A 17713-nucleotide genomic window follows, 5' to 3' on the forward strand; every position below is an offset into this window, starting at 1 on the left:
CAGCCTGCAGCCTGAGCAGGGAGTGCCATGGCCAAGGCCAGCCGGGGTCCCCAGCCATGGGTATCTCCAACTCACCCAGCCAGGGATCCAAGAAGGCCTCCCTGAGGTGTGTCTTCACCTGAGAAAGGCTGAGAAGGCAGGAAGGGAGGGAGAAGTATTTTCATGGAGGGTTCAGTGTTGCAGAGGAGTGGAGATATGAGAGACATTGATAGGTCCAGGCAACTCCGAGAAATGCGGTATGGCTCAGGAAGAGGCCTGGGTGAGAGGGTGGTGAGAGGCTCCTAAGCCTGTGCAGGCCCAAAGGAAGCAGAAGAGAAGAACCCTGGGACAGCAGATGGGCAAGAGGCCTGGGAAAGAGGGAGTGGAAGATTTTGCCAGCAGCAGGCCTGAGACCCAGGGAAGACAGAGATACGGAGTAGGGAAGGGTGGTGTGCGGGGCCAGGCGTGGCTGCATGTACTGGGAGCTGAGATGCCCCTTCCACCCAACTCCATAGACCTTCCCTACCTCACACAGCTGGGGAGAGGTCCATAGATGTAAGGTCCATAGATGTAAATCATAAACTACGCCAAGGACATAGCTATGGCCATAGGGTGAGGACATACTCATAACCACTCAGAGTGACTGGGCCAGAGCCCCCAGGCAGTAGTCATGGGCCTTCAGGAGACAGTGGCTCTCTCTGTGTGTCTGTGAAAGCTGGTTGCATCCGGGACACAGGAAAAGGCAGGCTTTTGTGGCAGTGATGTTGTTTTCCTATTTGTATTTAAGTTGGTACTTAAACCATTACCTCAAAAGTACCCAGAGCAACAGTTTTCTGATGCAGGCAGTAAAATTAGAAAGAAAACTCTGGGTAAAATGTATATGAAGTATGAGTTTGTGTGTTTGTCTGTCTGTGTGCATTTCTTATCAACAAATGTTTCTATTATTTCAGGTATGTTTTATGAAAACAAGATATTGAGTTCTGCTAGAGTAGAAAGATTAAGAAATTTTGAGTCAGGTAAACCTTGGTAAAACATAGGTTCTGAATGACTTCTGCTTCTGGCTATGACAGAGAGGTTTATAGCAGACCGAGACTCCTGCCAAGGGCAACTAAAAATAAAATAAGTCAAAAGAACAAAACAAAATACAAGTCTGTTGTAGGCACCAGAAGAGGTAGGTATGTCCTGCGCGTCCAAGGTCCCAGGGAAGGCGAGCTCTCTGCGGTGACATGGTGGCCTACAGCACACTATCCCTTCAGCCACCAGAACTTCAGCAGCATGGGCTGGCAGGCTTGGGGGCTGGGATGAGGACGACCTCTGAGTTCACAGAAGCCAACAGAGCTCTCTGCAATACCACGGCACTGAGGAGACAGAAGGGGAGAGGTCCAAAGGCCTGAAAGGAGGGAGGTGCAGAAAAGTCAGATAAACCACAGCATCTGTTTCCTGCCCCGTCCTTCAAGATGCCTGCCTATTGTTAACAGCCCAGGGCTTCAGACAAAGAAACCAAACAAAGAATCTGAAATGCAATTTATCAGAGATTTGTATGCTAGGGAAATAAAAATTGGAGTTCTTGACCCACATAGGAAGACACGCTTTGATAAATTCTCCAGGTTATTGGCTGGACAGGCAATAGCCTAAAAGAGGGGGTGCACCAGAGGCAGACCACTCCTTACAAAGTTTGGAGCTCAGCCTCAAGGTACTGAAGCCTCTGACAAAATTAAAAAGACCTATTCTTATTCCATGTCACTGCTAGACGGTAGAGTAAATATTTTCTGGAAGAAAATAATGTCATTTAGAGCCACGACTATGTTTCATTTACAATGCCCAGTATTCATACAAATATTAACAGGCGTACTGAAAACAGGATCAAGAATAAAATAAGACAATAGAAAAAAGCCTACAAGTGATTCAGATATCAGACTTATCTGATGTAAATTTTAAACTAAGTGTGGTTTAGGTATCCAAAAATATTTTTCTAGCTTTATTGAGATAAAATTGACATAGAACATTGTGTTAGTTTAAGGTTTACAACTTTTTGATTAGATATATATTGCGAAACAATTACCACCACAGTATTAACTATCATCCCTAAGACACAGCATAATTTCCTTTTATTTTTGGTGACAACAGTTAACAGCTACTTTCTTAGGAACTTTCAAGTATATAATACAGTATTATTAACTATAATCACCATGCTGTACATTAGATCCCCAGAACTTATTCATCTTATAACTAGAGGTTTATATCCTTTGACCAGTATCTCCCCATTCCCTCCACATCCTAGCCACTGGCAACCACCATTTTACTCTGTTTCCATAAGTTCGGCTTCTTTAGAATCCACATGTAAGTGGATTTCTGTCTGACTTATTTCACTTAGCATAATGCCTTCAAGGCCCATCCATGTTGTCACAAATGGCAAGATTTTATTATTTTCATGATTGAATAATATTCCATTGTATATGTGTACCACATTACCTTATCCATTCATCTATCAATGGACACTTAGGTTGTTTTCATATCTTGGTTATTGTAAATAATGCTGCAGTGAACATAAGATCTCTAACAATTAAGTATGTGAACTTATTGCAACGATGTTGCTAACCTTCTTTTGATATCAGAGGGATTATTCACTATGAACTTGTACCAACTGGACAAACAGTCAACCAAGTTTATTATTTGGAAATGCTGAAAAGGCTGTGTGAAAAAGTTGGACAAAAATGACATGAACTTTTCGCCAATAATTCATGGCTCTTGCATCACGACAATGCACCAGCTCACACCGCACTGTCTGTGAGGGAATTTTTAGCCAGTAAACAAATAATGGTATTGGAACACCCTCCCTACTCACCTGATCTGGCCCCCAGTGATTTCTTTCTTTACCCAAAGATAAAGGAAATATTGAAAGTGAGACATTTTGATGACATTCAGGACATCAAGGGTAATATGACGACAGCTCTGATGGCCATTCCAGAAAAAGAGTTCCAAAATTGCTTTGAAGGGTGGACTAGGCACTGGTGTCAGTGCATAGCTTCCCAAGGGGAGTACTTCAAAGGTGACCATAGTGATATTCAGCAATGAGGTACGTAGCCCTTTTTCTAGGATGAGTTCGCAAATTTAATTGTCTGACCTTTCATATGGGTACATATATCTTTCCTCACCAGTGTTTTTATTTTCTTTGAATAATTTCCCAGAAATGAAACTGCTAGATCACATGGTGCCTCCATTTTTAACTTTTTGAGTAACCTCCATACTGTTTTCCGTAATGACTGCATTAATTTACTTTCCCACTAACAATGCACAAGGGTTCCCTTTTCTCCACATCCTCACCAATATTTTTTTATAATAGCCATCCTAATAGTTATGATGTAATATCTCATTCAGCATTTTTTGCAAGGCAGGTCAAGTGGAATTGATCTCCCTCAGCTTTGGTTGTTAGGGAAAATCGTTATCTTGCCTTCATTTCTAAAGGACAACTTTGCTGGGTAAGATGTTCTTGGCTGGCAGTCGTTTTTTTGTGTGTGTGTTTTTTTTCAGCACTTTGAATATATCATCTTACTCTGTCCTGGCCTTCAAGGTTTTTGCTAAGAAATCTGCTGATAGCCTTTGGGGATTCAATTGTATGAGAATGTTTTTCTTGCTGATTTTAAAATTCTCTCTTTATTTTTGATTTTTGACAGTTTTATTATTATGTGTCTTGGGGAAGGTCAATCTTAGGTTGACTCATGAACTTCAAGAATTTGGACATCCAAGTCATCCCCCATCTTTGAGAAGTTCTCAGCCATTATTTCTTTGAAGAAGCTTTCTACCTCTTTCTCCCTCTCTTCTCCTCCACAACTCCAATGATGTGTATGATGTTTCTCTTAAAGGTATCCCGTAAGTCCCATAGGTCTTCTTGATTCCTTCTCATTCTTCTTTTTTTCCCTTTTTTGCCTCTCTGATTGGATAATTTCAATTAACCTGTATTCAAGCTCACTGATTCTTTTTTCTAATTATTCAAGTCTGCCTTGAAGCTCTCTATTAAACGTTTCAGTTTAGTCATTTTATTCTTCAGTTCTAAAATTTCTGGGTTTTTTTTAATGTTTTCTATCTCTGTTGAACTTCACATTTTGTTCCTATATTGTTTCCCTGATTTCACTAAATTGTTTGCCTGTATTCTTTTATAACTCTCTGATTGTGTTTAGAACAATTATTTTTAATTCTGTCAGGCAGTTCATGGATCTCCATTTCTTGGGGTTAGTTACTAGAAGTTTACTTTGCTCCTCTGGTGGTGTCATGTTTTTTTCTGATTCTTTGTGATCTCTGTAGCCTTGCATAGGTGTCTGCTCATTTGAAGGAGCCATTGTCTCTTCCAGATTTATAGATTGAGTTTGGTAAGGAAAGATCTTCACTTAGGGGCAAGTTGGAGTGTGCTGTGAATCAAGTCTAATGGCTCAGGATGCCAAATTCGAGATTATGTGGTGGGACCAGGTGGGGAGGGCATGGAGACCCATCACCTTCGGATAATGGGGTCCACAGTACTTACAACTGTATGATCCTGGTGATCACGGCAGGGGTTTTGCAGAGGCTTTAAGGGCTGTTGGGATCCTCAGCAGCACCTCCACATACAGGTGATGTCACTCACTCAAAAACATTTAAGATGCCTTTTCAACAAAGGTGATGGAGCAATTGGTCATTCATGGGCAAATATGAGCCTGAAATTAAGTCTCACACATTAAAAAAAATAACTTAAAGTGGATCATGAGATTAAAGGTAAAACGTAAAACTATAAAACTTTTAGTATAAAACATAGGAGAAAAATCTTCAGAATCTAAGACTAGGCAAAGAATTCTTAGATAACACCAAAGCACAATTCATGAAAGGAAAAACTGATAAATTTAACTTTATCAAAATTAAAAAATTGCCCTATGAAAGGCCTGTCAAAAGGATGAAAAGACAGGCTACAGACTCCGAGTAAAGATGTGCAAACCACATATCTGACAAAGGACTGGTATCAAGAATAAATAAAGAATTCTCAAAACTCAGCAGTAAAAGCCAAACCCAATTTTAAAAATGCGCAAAACATATGAAGAGACATTTCACAGAAGAGGATATAGAAGTGCAAAATAAGCACTTGAAAATATTCAATATCATTAGGCATAAGGAAAATGCCAATAAAAGCCACAATGAGAAACGAGCGCACGCCTATCAGAGGGTACACTGGCACGCTACACTGACAGCACCAGGTGCTGGTGGGAATATGGAGCAAGTAGATTTCGTATGAGGTCTGACAATTAAGTTCACAAACTCATCCTAGAAAAAGAGCTATATACCTCATTGATGAATATCACTACAGTAACCTTCCAAGTGTTCCCCTTGGGAAGCTATGCACCGATGCCAGCACCTAGTCCACCCTTTAAAGCAATTTTGGAACTATTTTTCTGGAATAGCCATCAGAGCTGTCGTTGTATTACTCTTGATGTCCCGAATGTCATCAAAATGTCTTCCTTTCAATATTTCCTTTATCTTTAGGTAAAGAAAGAAGTCATTAGGGGCCAGATCAGATGAGTAGGGAGGGTGTTATTTGTTTATTGTTTATTTGTTATTTGTTTACTGGTTATAAAACTCCCTCACAGACAGTGCCATGTGAGCTGGTGCATTGTCATGATGCAAGAGCCATGAACCGTTGGAGAAAAATTCATGTTGTTTTTCTCTAATTTTTTCATGCTGCCTTTTCAGTACTTCCAAATAGTAAACTTGGTTAACTATTTGCCCCATTGGTACAAATTCATAACGAATAATCTCTCTAATATCAAAAGAAGTTTAGCAACATCATTGCAACAAGTTTGTGAACCTAATTATCAGACATTGTCCAATGCTGGGGGTAAGGTACGACAGTACAGCCACCCCGTGTGAGGGGTCAGGGAACAGGGTGTGTGCTCACAGACCTGCAGAATCCACAGGTTTCTGAGTGAGTTCACTGGCAGGGCTCCCGGGCCACCTTCCTCTTGGCCACTAGGCAGAGTCTACCGATGTTCCTGTTGATGAGTAGGGGAGCCTTGTTACACAGGCTTTTCTCAGAATTTGGTGGTGTTCTTATATATTTCTGAGCCTGACTGGTCAGTTTGGCTCAGCATGGACAAGAGCCCTAAGTTCCCAGCAGAGCTGCCCTCTACCCTCCCCTTCCAATCCCCAGCAACACCTTCCACCACAGCCCTGCGGTTAACATTCTGTGGTATTAATTGATGGAAACTGTTTGACTAAGATTCCATCTCCTTGATGAAAGAGACATGTAAACAGAGAAAGAGGCATATCCACACATTTGTTTTCATTTAAAGATCTGTGTTTTTCTCTGCCTTGGGAAATTCAGAAGGCTTTCATTTTTGTTTATAGTTTGGGGATGTGAACTATGTTTATCAAAATGCCCCAGTGGAGACGGAGACCACCAGACACTTCTGGAGAATGAGCCATACTTTGCAAATACATAATGTCTTCTGCCAAGGCTGCTCTCCGGAAGTAGCAGCCATGGCCCACAGGAGAGCACTCGTTGCCTCCCCTCCCTGCCGCTCGCTGAGGATGCAGTATCCTGTGCATTGCCCACCTGGTTTACATCGTTGATGTACTCACAGCCATATTTTATGTGAGAACGTGCCTCACTCCTCACTCCCCTCCACATCCTAGCTCTTCCTTCTTCCTGCGACCTCTTATTTCTTGGCTTCAGTGTGATATGTCAAATCTCCCTCTAACTGAGAATAAGATCTCTGTATGTGAGGTAGAAGGTGGAAGCAATAGGAAGTCCCCTCCAAAAGTAAGTTGAGTCTGTTCTCAAAATTCCCAATAAAAGAAACTGATGTGGAGAGGTCAGCCCACAGCTGACTGGTAACAAACAGAACAAAGCCCCTGGCTCTTTGTCCAGTGCTCTTTTCACTGAGCCATGAGCCCTTCTTCAGGTGTAATGGAGTGTCTATTTCTATCTGCAAGCTATAGAAACCAAGAACCCTAGGCCTGAAAGGGCCCAGGGTGTGTTTCTTTCTGGAGTTACTGGTACACCTCCACTGACTTGAGAAGAACAGTGAAAGGGATAAAGTGACTCTGGGAAGAAGGGTTTGCTTAAATTTCTAGAACTTTCTAACTTGTGAGGACCAGTCCATCCTTGTTGAAACAGCGAGTTGAGTGGTGGGCGATGGAGCAGTCAGCCCAGGAAGCAAATACCAATTCCATAGAAGAAGCAGTATTGAATGTGTCACTTATTGGACAACTAGCATGTGCCCGGCACTTGACCAGCATTACCCCCTTTCAATCTTCACCATCACCATGTGAGCTGTGGCCCATTACCCCCATTTTGATGATGGGAAATCCAAAGTTCAGCAAGGTTGGGTCACCTGCTCGAAGTCACACAGGTGGTCAGTGAATGAGCTGGGTCTGTGCCAACCCAGAGCCCTTGCTTCTTCTACTGTAGCACATTGCCTTCACCACTGGCTCCCCAACAATGGGACAGCTGTCTCCAAGACACTAAATGCTCTCCCAGGAAGTGTCGGGCAGAGTTGGGATGGACTTGGGAACTGTGAGCTCCCTTTGACTGACCCTCAGGTACTGCAGTTAAAGGCACAGGTGCTACAGCCGGATTAGGAGGGTTCCATTCTAGTTCCATCACTCACTAGCTACATGATCCTGGACAAGTTACTTAACCTCTGCTGACTGCCACCTCCCCAGAGATGGTCAAAATAACCTGTCAATCAAGCAAAGCCGGGTTCATTGCTCCCGGCAGTGAAGGGAGCCACAGTCTTCTTAGACTGGTGTCAGAGGGGAACGGCAAAAGTTCAATATTTATAAGGTAGGGGTGGTCTGGTTCAAGGTAGATCTTCCAGTGCAGGGGCCTCAGTGGCATGGGACAGAATTCATGATATAATAGGCTTGGTGGACACAAGAAGGAGGCTGTGAAACAAGTCCTGGGAGTAGAAACAGTCATTTGATGAGCTCGCTCTATTTTTCTTAGAAGGGGCTATTTACACTTTTGAGGGAAAGTCAATTGCCCAGATAAACAGATTTTCAGGAAGTTTCTGAGACAAATCATAGAGTTATTTGCAACTTCATCTTCCTGAGCAAGCATGTCCTGCAGTAGTAAAGTCACTCAGGGCTGAATGTCTCACAGTAGAGTCTCAGTGACGCAGACAGTAAGCTGTGGGTGCAAATGATTTCTATTCTCACCTGTTCCTCAGTGTCTTCATCAGCACATTGAGGAGAATGGTGGTGCCTGCTTCTTGGCATTGACATGAGAAGTAAGATTATATGTATAAAGGACTTAGACCAATATCTGGTGCTTAGTGCATCCATCAGCTAGAGACACCATAACAAGATACCACAGACTGGGCAGCTTAAACAGTAAACATTTGTTTCCTCACAGTTCTGGAGCTTAAAAGTCCAAGATCAAGGCGTTGCCAGGGTTGATTCCTTCCAAGGCCTCTTTTCTTGTTTCGTAGATGGCCATCTCTTCCCTGTGTCTTCCTTCTGTGCATATCTGTGTCCTAATATCCTCTTTTTTATAAGGACACCAGTCATATTGGATTAGGGCCCACCCTAATGACTTCATTTTACTTAATTACCTTTCTAAACACCTACCTCCAAATATAGCTGCATTCTGAGATACTAGGAGATAGGGCTTCAACATAAGGATTAGGGCCAGGGCGGGGGTGGGTTAGGGTGGGGGGCATAATTCAGTCCATAACAATAAGAATTGATTAATATTATCATTATTATTATTGGATGTCTCAGCTGTCATGTCTCCAAAGAGCTAGACTAAGCTCCAGCCAAGCCGGGCTATTTTTCATTTCTCACTGCCCATTTCCTCTCTGACCTCCTCAGCTGGGTAATTCCTACTCATTGTTGAGAGCTCTGCTCAACCCCTTTTTTCTCTATGAAGCCCTCCCTGGGTGCCCCAGACCAGGGCAGACTCCTGCCATACACAACTTTCCGCAGCCCCCTTCTGCTCCAGCACCTACCACCACTGAAACGCAGTAAGGGTGGGTCTACTGGGTGTTGTCTGTCGGCACCACAGAATGTGGAAAGCAGGCTCCTGCCTGCCTCCCTTTGTGTCTCCAGCCACCAGTTCCAGCGCTGACAGATGCTCGCTTAATATTTTTTGAGTAAATGAATAATATGAATAAATGAATAAATTTTACTGATTGTTTTGCACTAAGTTATTTAAATTCACTCTTCAATTCATACAAACACATGTCACCATTCAGCCCAAAGGTCAGAGAAGGAGCAGTGCGGAGGATACCTGACTGCAGAAACTTGAACCCTGGTTTTGGATAGGACGGGAACTCTTACACCTCAATTCCTTCCCCAGGTGGGTGTGACATCCATCTGTGAGCCAAGGGCAGGGTGTTAGGCAGCCAGCCTTCTGTTCATGGTCAAATGATGGGTGAAGCCAGAAAAAGACCTCCCCCACCACTGTGGAAACAAGCCCTCAGCCCCAGAAGCTGTTGAAGTGTGGTTTTGTTCTTTATTTGGGTCACAGGCATTTGTCTTTTTTCCAGCTCTCTTCCTCAGCTTCCCCCATGTCAGCAGCATAGCCCTGAATCCCTTCATCCAATTTTTGCTGCCCTACTCTCCCCGCCCCCACTCCTAAGGGAAGAGACCCCACACAGCCAGGAGGGAAAGCAGTGCTCAGTGTGGCTGCTGCATAGAGGTGCCCACTCCTACCTCCAGCTCTATGGCTCACACTAACCTGGGTCTGCTACTCCATTCAGTTCCTTAATTGCCTGCAAGCTGCTTCCTGGAGGCAGCCAGTCCCTCCTGCCCACCCTCACCTCACGCCTGTCTCGCCACACGGCCTTCTTCCTGTCCAGAGCCCCCAGAATGTTTGAGTTGTTCACTTTAAAGCCTCACTTAAGATGGACCTTAGCTCTCTGGTCTGTGTGTGTGAAGTCTGCCCCCTTCCCTGTCTCGGTCAGCTCGGGATACTATCACAGAAGACCATCATCTGGATGGCTTACACAACAAATGTGTATTTCTCACAGTTCTGGAGGCTGGAAGTCCAAGGTGAAGGCGACCTGTGTCTGGTGAAAGCTCACTTTCCAGGTTGCAGACGGCTGCCTTCTTATGTGCTCACATGGCTGAGAGAGAGCAAATTCTCCCACGTCTCTTCTTAAAAGGGCGCTAATCCCACTCATGACCTAACACCTGCTAAAGGCCCCACCTCCTAATACCATCACATGGGGCATTAGGATTTCAATATAAGAATTTGGGGGTGGGGGACACTCCCAAATATTCAGCCTGTAGCATTGCCCCTTCTGAAAATCAGAGTGGCATTGGCCCACCCCAGCACCATGGCACTTTTCCTGCACTCCAGGCTACTGGTGGTGGCTCCAGGCTCTCACTGGCCAGGCACCAGCCACTTGGTACTGAACACTGGTGCTCTCCCAGAGGAGTGGCCCAGGTGCTTCCCACAGACTTCACACCTGTGCAGGTGCAGACACAGTCTCCTCAGCAGGCATATCAACACGCACCTGGATGGCTGCTTCTGCCTGACTGTGGTGACTGTCAACTTGGCTGGGCTGACCTCTGTTTCCCAGAATTCCCTTCGCTGATGCCTCTCATTACGATGGGCCACAGGAGATAACCCTGAATGAGATGTGAAGGGCAGAAGCACAGCAATGACCTTTTTGCTGCTTACACTCAGAAGGGAGACGCATGTGCTTTTGCAGCACCCACCTGTCATCACTGATTTGCTTTCTCACATCATCAGCATCAGTGGCTGGGCCTGAGCTGCTGCACCTTCCTGGGTCCTTCTCCAGTCCAGGTGTAGCTGTAGCTCAATGACCAAGGCTACCTGTCTCTGGTAGGACACCCACATCATCAAGGTTGGGGGCAGTTGGTTCTGCTGTTCTAATTGAGTCCTGGCTGACTGACACGCTAGCCAAAACCACCAGAGAGACGAGCATAAACCCAGCACCAGCTCTTCGTGTACAGTCAGAACCTTGTCTGCCAAGCAGCCCCAGCAAGAGGCCTCTCTCTGAAGGCCAGTGTAGGTGGGGAAGCAACACCTGGCCACAAGTGTTCAGGTGGGGTCAGGGTGATGGGGTCTGATTGGACACCCCTGGTGGCTGGTGACCTGCACCTGTGGATCCTGAGCCCATCTTCTCTGCAAACTCCAGCCAACCCTGGGGACTAAAACGCAACTCTTGTTCCCTAACACTCCTGCTCTACAGCATTCTGTGAGCCTTCCCCAAGCCCCGTCTCCACCATCAGTTCTTTGCACACATGTTCTACCAGCTGGGTCCGGCCACAGCTCTGTGCTCATCAATTGCGCCTTCCTGGAACCTCTGGGGTCAATGATTGCTTGTGTTTGGGGTTTCTACATGCCGGAAACAGCCACAGAGCTTCACCAATGTGGCCCCTAATCACTGCCATGACTGCCCAGTGAGACGGTTCCTCTTTTTATCCCCATTTTACAGACGGGGAAACTGAGGCTTAGATAAGTGAAATGACTTGATCACTATAGCACAAGGAAGTGGCAGAGCTTGAGTTCAGGCCCAGGACTGGCTGCCTGCCTGAACCATTTCACCAGGCGGCCCTTCTAAGTGCTGTGCCAGATCTTTGGGTTGGTCTTCCCCTGTGTTTTCTGGGCCAACACCAGGATCCTTTAATAGATGACTGAGTTGATTCACTACATATGTATCCAGTTAGCTCCCTCTCACACTGGATGGAAATGCTGCAATCTGGATGTAGCTTCCTTACCCGCATGAGCAGATGTCAGCTGGGACACCAACACAAACCATGCCTGGCCTCGCGGGCAGCAGGCAGGAGTCCCCAGAGGAGCCTGGGACCCAGAAGGAGAAGGTGGCCAGGACAGACCTTCAACCTGAGGCCAAAGGGTGGGGGTGCCAGCTGAAAGGAGGAGTTAGAGGAGAGCCCTCCAGGCCAAGGTCAGCCTGTGCAGGAGCCTTGAGGCTGGATGACCTTGTCCTATGGGAGGAATGACTAGTATGGCTGGTGCACAACATCTGAGGAAAAGATGGGAAGAAGGAGATGGGCGGGAGTCAGAGCCCACATCATGCCAAGCTATGTGGTTTATGGTGGGACATTTGGACATTTTTGAGTGAAATGAGAAGACACTGTAGGGTTTTAGGCAGGGAAACAATATGATCTGATTTATGCCTTAAATGGCTAATGGCACAGAATAGAAACGGGAACATTAGGGTGGGAGGATGAGTGTGGCAGGTCTCCCTGAGGACAAGTAAAGAAGGACCACCTTCCTTTTTTCTGAGATGTGCAATGTTCTGAGCACATGGTCTGGGGTCCCATTAGGCCCCCTGTCCCCCTGTAAACCACCTCACCACCCCTCTGGTTGTCTAGTGAACAGGTCACTCAGGATTCAAGTTGATGGATAGGCAATTTTAAATGCCATAAATTAAAAATCTTCATGCACTGCATTGCTTCTGACAACATCTGTGGATCCACAATGCTCCAGAGAAAAATTAGAGATGTGAGGGTGTTTACAAAAAATAATTCCTAAAGTTTCTTCTGGTTTCCAATGGAGGACTGAATACATTTATCTAAATTTGCTCCCTTCTGAAACTCCAGTAAAACTATACTGAAGATTTTTAAAATCATAAACCCAGAGGGATGGGGAGAAGAGGAGATAAGACAGCAGCAATTAAACTTTGGTAGCTGGAGAGCAGAAGTAGGGAGGCAACTACGTTAACAGACCTGAGACAGCCAAATCAAAAGCCAGCAAGAGAGAAACAAGAAGACCCACCTCAGAATGCCACGGGATCCTAAAAGCCAGAGGCACAATAAACAGGAGGTCCTATATATTTTTAAACTTTTTTCCTGGAGTGACAGCACGTTTTTAATTCACATTTGCTTGAGAGCTGCTTTCTTTCACACAAAGCTGAGGTCTGCATAGGAGGAGACAGAGCTGGGAAGGGAGCCAGCTCACACCAGTGCAGGCGACTGAGAGCAGGGCTGTTGAGCCCTCCTGGTAGGAGGGGCGCCTCCTTCTCGCAGCTCCACTCCAGGCTCTGGGCTCTGTCCGTGGGACAGTTATCTTCCCCTGAGAAAAACAGTGTGTCCAAGGTCAGCTGGGAGGCTCCCCTGTAGGCAATAACAGAATGCACTATGTGTAGAAAAATTAAAATAGTAATAAAATTCATTTTCCTTCCTATGAGTCTCCTTTACTACTCTGTGGAGACAGAGTCCCAGAGAGCAGTTTCCAGGCTTTCGACCTCATGTGGAAAGGTGCTGGCTCGGGTAGTAGTTGGCCATCAGTTGTGACTAGTTGGCCATCAGCTTAACCAGTTAGCCATTAGCCACTAATATAACTGCCATGGCTATGCTAGCAAGAGCAGATTGCGGCTAGCAAGTGGGGTTAGCAAGCAGATTAGGGATTGCGGATCGTGTTGCTCCTACTTCCTGTGTCTTGCCTGGCCACCAGCGAGATGGAGGTGCAGGAAGACCCCTTGTTGGGGTACTGGCAGGTGTTTGCTTTTGTGTCTCATCCAGCCACCATTGAGAATATAGTGGTATGACTCCCCTATCTATGGCTCCATTGTTGTTCCTTTTTGGCCTCACCATATTCTGTGTCCACCTGCCGAGAGCGGGACCAGAGACCCTGAGTGACATACTTATACAAACACTTCACTTCTGATACTTCTGGTCACTGAATGTATAGGGGTTTCCCCATAACAAGCAATTCTCTGTGACACAAGTTGGGTGTCCTACAATTTACCTCAATTCTGACACTATCTATCCGAAGACAGTATAAGATCTCAGTCCCACAAGATTGTGTCCCCTTCCCACATTTCAGAAACCAGTCGCAAATTCAGGTTACTATTACCTGTACTTCTGACCAACCAACTATAAATGGGAGGTTCCCATGACCCCTTCCTCGGGTTTTATTAATCTGCTAGAACAACTCACAGAACTCAGGGAAACACTGACTTATGTTTACCAGTTTATTAAAGGATCTAATAAAAGATAGAGATGGACATCCAGATGGAAGAGATGCATAGGGCCAGGTACGTGGGAAGGGGCACAGAGCTCCCATGTCCCCTCCAGGGACGCCATTCCCCCTGAAACTCCACCTGTTCGCCAACCTGGAAGCTCCTCAAATCCCAGGCTATTGAGATTTTCATGGAGGTTTCTTCATGTAGACATGATCCATTATTAACTCCATTTCCAGCCTCTCTCCCGTCTTTGGAGAAGTGAGGGAGGGGGAGGGGGGACTAAACAGTCCAAGCTTCTAATATTGGGTTGGTCTTTCTGGTGACCAGCCCATTCAGGAGTCCACTCAGAATCACCTCAATAGAACAAAAGAGTACACTTATCACTTAGGGATCTGCAAGGGTTTTAAGAGCTCTGTGCTGCACTGATTAAAAGTCAATCTGCTGTTATTACCGCCACGCATGGGCAATTTCAAACAATCTTGCTGATCAGATACTCCTCCCTCCGGGTTGGTCACTCTCCCCATCCCACTGGCCGCTGCTCAGACTTCTGAGGCGCTGGCAGCACCAGAGCCCTGTGCACAGTGGGTAAGGGTGAGGCAAGTGAAAGTGTTGATGCCAGTTTTCAGAAGCCTCTCCCCACTCCCTGCCCCCTGAAGACTGCTCCAGCTCCACCTCTGTGGAAGCCTGGGGTCGGGGTTCCAGGCACAGGTGAGAGTGTGAATATTGGGCCAAACAGGTGGTTAGGTGGAGGCACCCAATCCTCTGTAACCAGAATGCTGGCGGTGGGACTCTGACCCTAATGAGAACCATGTTTTTTATATTTTGTATTGCTGATGTTTTGACAACCTTGCTGACTCCAGAGGGACTGCCTTCCCTTGGCCAGCTAATTCTTAGATAGCAGCCATTGACTGGCAAGTGCACCTTTAAGGTGCAAACCAACCAATCCAGAGCCCACCCACCAACTGCCTCCTTTATGGGCTCTCACACTTGAGGGTCGCTATCTACCTGCCTTACTCACCTTAGGGTCAGATACCAGAAGTGGGGGCAGCCCCTATGCCCCAGAGCTGAGGTTATTCAAACTACCCAATCCTAAGGCTGCTTACCCTCCTTCTCCTGTGCTTCCCACAGAGACCACAATAAGGGCTCTTGCCCACGTTTTCCCCTGGCTGCTTTTTCTGACAGTCCCTGGTGCTTCCCCATGTGGCCCTGCATGCTGTGTTGTGCCTCTTGTTTTCAGGGACCCGTGAGTATAAAAAGCTTCTTCCTTCATGACAGTCATTTCTGTGTCTGCATGTCTTACTGTCCACCAGTGACTTCCTATTTCTTAACCTGGGTGGTGGATTTGTCGGTGCACATTTCATTATTTATTATTTTTTATTGAGATATGATTCAAATACCATGAAAATCACCCTCTTAAAGTATCAATTCAGTGGTCTTAATATATTCATATAGTTATACAACCATCATCACCACCTCATTCCAGAACTCTTTCATCACCTCAAAAAGAAACATCAAATATTAGCAGTCACTCCCCGTTCCCCAACTCAGCCTGGGGCAACCATCAACATGCTTCCTGTCTCTATGGATTTGCCTATTGTGGACATTACACATAAATGGAATCATACAGTGTGTGGACTTTTGTGTCTGGCTGCCTTCATTTAGCATAATGTATTAGAAGTTCACTCATATTGTAGCATTCTCTTTTAAGAATGAGTGACTCCGTTATATGGATTTACTACATTTGTTCATTCATTCATCAGTTGACGGACATTTGGATTGTTTCTACTCTTTACCTATTATGGATAATGCTGCTATGAACATTTGTGTAAAAGTTTTTGTGTAGATATATGTTTTAAGTTGTCTTGGGTATATACCTAAGAGTGGAATTCCTGGGTCAAATGTTAACTCTCTGTTTAACATCTTGAGGAACTGCCAAATAGTTTTCCAAAGTGGCTGCACTATTTTCCATGCCCACCATCAGTGTCTGGGTTCCAATCTCTTCACATCCTCATCAACACTTTGTTATAATTTTTTAATTTAAAATTAATCATTTCCTCCATTTAATTTTCTCACTCATGAGGCAGTTATTTTTCTTTGGTAATACTTACCTCAACTTCTACTTACATATTCATTTGTTCTGTAATTTGTCAAAAGTCTATATCCCCTGATTGACTGGAAGTTTCATGAAAGCTACTGGCTACTGCACACTCAGCACTTAGCCAAGTGCCTTCCACTACGTGTGTAATATGTTAATCGACTGTTGGTTATCAGTAAGGCTTTTGGTGGACAGCCATGTATCAGTAGCTAAGTTTGGGGGGAATCAATAAGATTTCAACTATGTCTAGTGTCAGCTTCGCTAATCCCTACATTGTTCAAGGGTCAACTGTATATTCCATTGGCTCCATTTCTCTGTAGAACCTGACTAATACAACAAGGACTGAAGTAGGTGAAGGGAAGGGTAAGAAGAGTAAAAATCGAAGACCACTGTGAGATCTCACTTGACCAGAAATACGTTGTTCACTAACTTGCCATGGCTACCCTTTCTGCCTGTGCAGACTAAGACTCTAATTATTAGTAACAGACCTTTGGCTCAGACCACAGAGGCCAGTGGTATTGTCCCTGGGATGCCTTGTTCGTGTGCAGCAGTGATGTGAGCTAGGAGAAAAGCGGCTCCATGTCGATAACGGCAAGGTAAGGAGGAGCGGGCAGGGAACCCCCACACCCGCACAACCCCTGAGTCACTCCTGTTTCTTTCTCTAGTAGGCAGTGGTCTTACTCTGGGGAGCCAGCAAACTCGCAGCAGGCCTTTCTTGAAATTTCCAAACCCCTCCTGTGCATGTCTTCCACAAAGCTGCAACCACATGCCATAATTTGGTCCCCAGCCCGGGTGGGGGGAAACCAAAGGTTCCTTTGGTCTCCCCATTTTAAAATGGATGTAAATGTTTAGGAGAGTTAAAAGGGAAACACTCTCTGGTCGGAAACTTTGAAGCTGAACTCTAAAAGGGAAAGTAAGCACCTCACAGCCAGGGCCCCACTGCTCATGAGCTCTGTCTTAAGAGCCAAAAGTCATCTCCAAGGCTGATTCCCAGAAGTGCAGCCACTTTCTCCCAACTGGATGCCTCCTGTTGTTGGCAGATGCTACAGAGACTGTGCATGTCCTCACCCCTGTAACCCAGCATAGACCAGGGCCCCGCAGGCTCAGGGGGCAGAGCACCACCCAGCTTACAGGGGTGAGGACACACATACACTCCCAGGACACTGAGCTTGACCGACTAAAACATCTGCACCCCACCTCCAAGAAGCCCTGGGCCTCCTGCCACACTCACCTCCTCTGTCTGAAAGGTGCTTTCCCCCGATTGGTCTCCATCCGTCCCTTGTACACAGTCTTCTGGACAAATGTGTGCAAGGGGTAGAAGGGCAGGACCAGGAGGCAGGGGACAGTGCCACTCAGCTGGGTGGCACAGAAGGGAATAATCGCCAGCAAGATGATGACGGCAGAGGTGATAGCAGCAGACTCCCCTGAGCACTTTCTCTGAGCAGGCAGACACTTCACATGCATGACCTCTGCTCACCCCCTTGACGCTGTGAGGCTGGAGTCACTGCCTCCTCTTGGTAGAAGAGGAAACTGAGCCCCTGAGAGATGTGGTACCTTGCCCAAGATCGTGCAGCTAGTAATGACAGGAACCGGGTCTGTTGGACTCTGGGACCGCCTTCTTAACCACCATGCTCCGCCCCTACAATGGGCTCTCTCCGTGGCGGAAAGGCACACAGGAGGACAATGTGCTGTCATGGCCCACAGGAGTTCTGGC

The sequence above is a fragment of the Rhinolophus sinicus genome, chromosome 17 (assembly GCF_057876585.1).
Source record: "Rhinolophus sinicus isolate RSI-liver-muscle chromosome 17, RSI-T2T, whole genome shotgun sequence".
Taxonomy (NCBI): domain Eukaryota; kingdom Metazoa; phylum Chordata; class Mammalia; order Chiroptera; family Rhinolophidae; genus Rhinolophus; species Rhinolophus sinicus.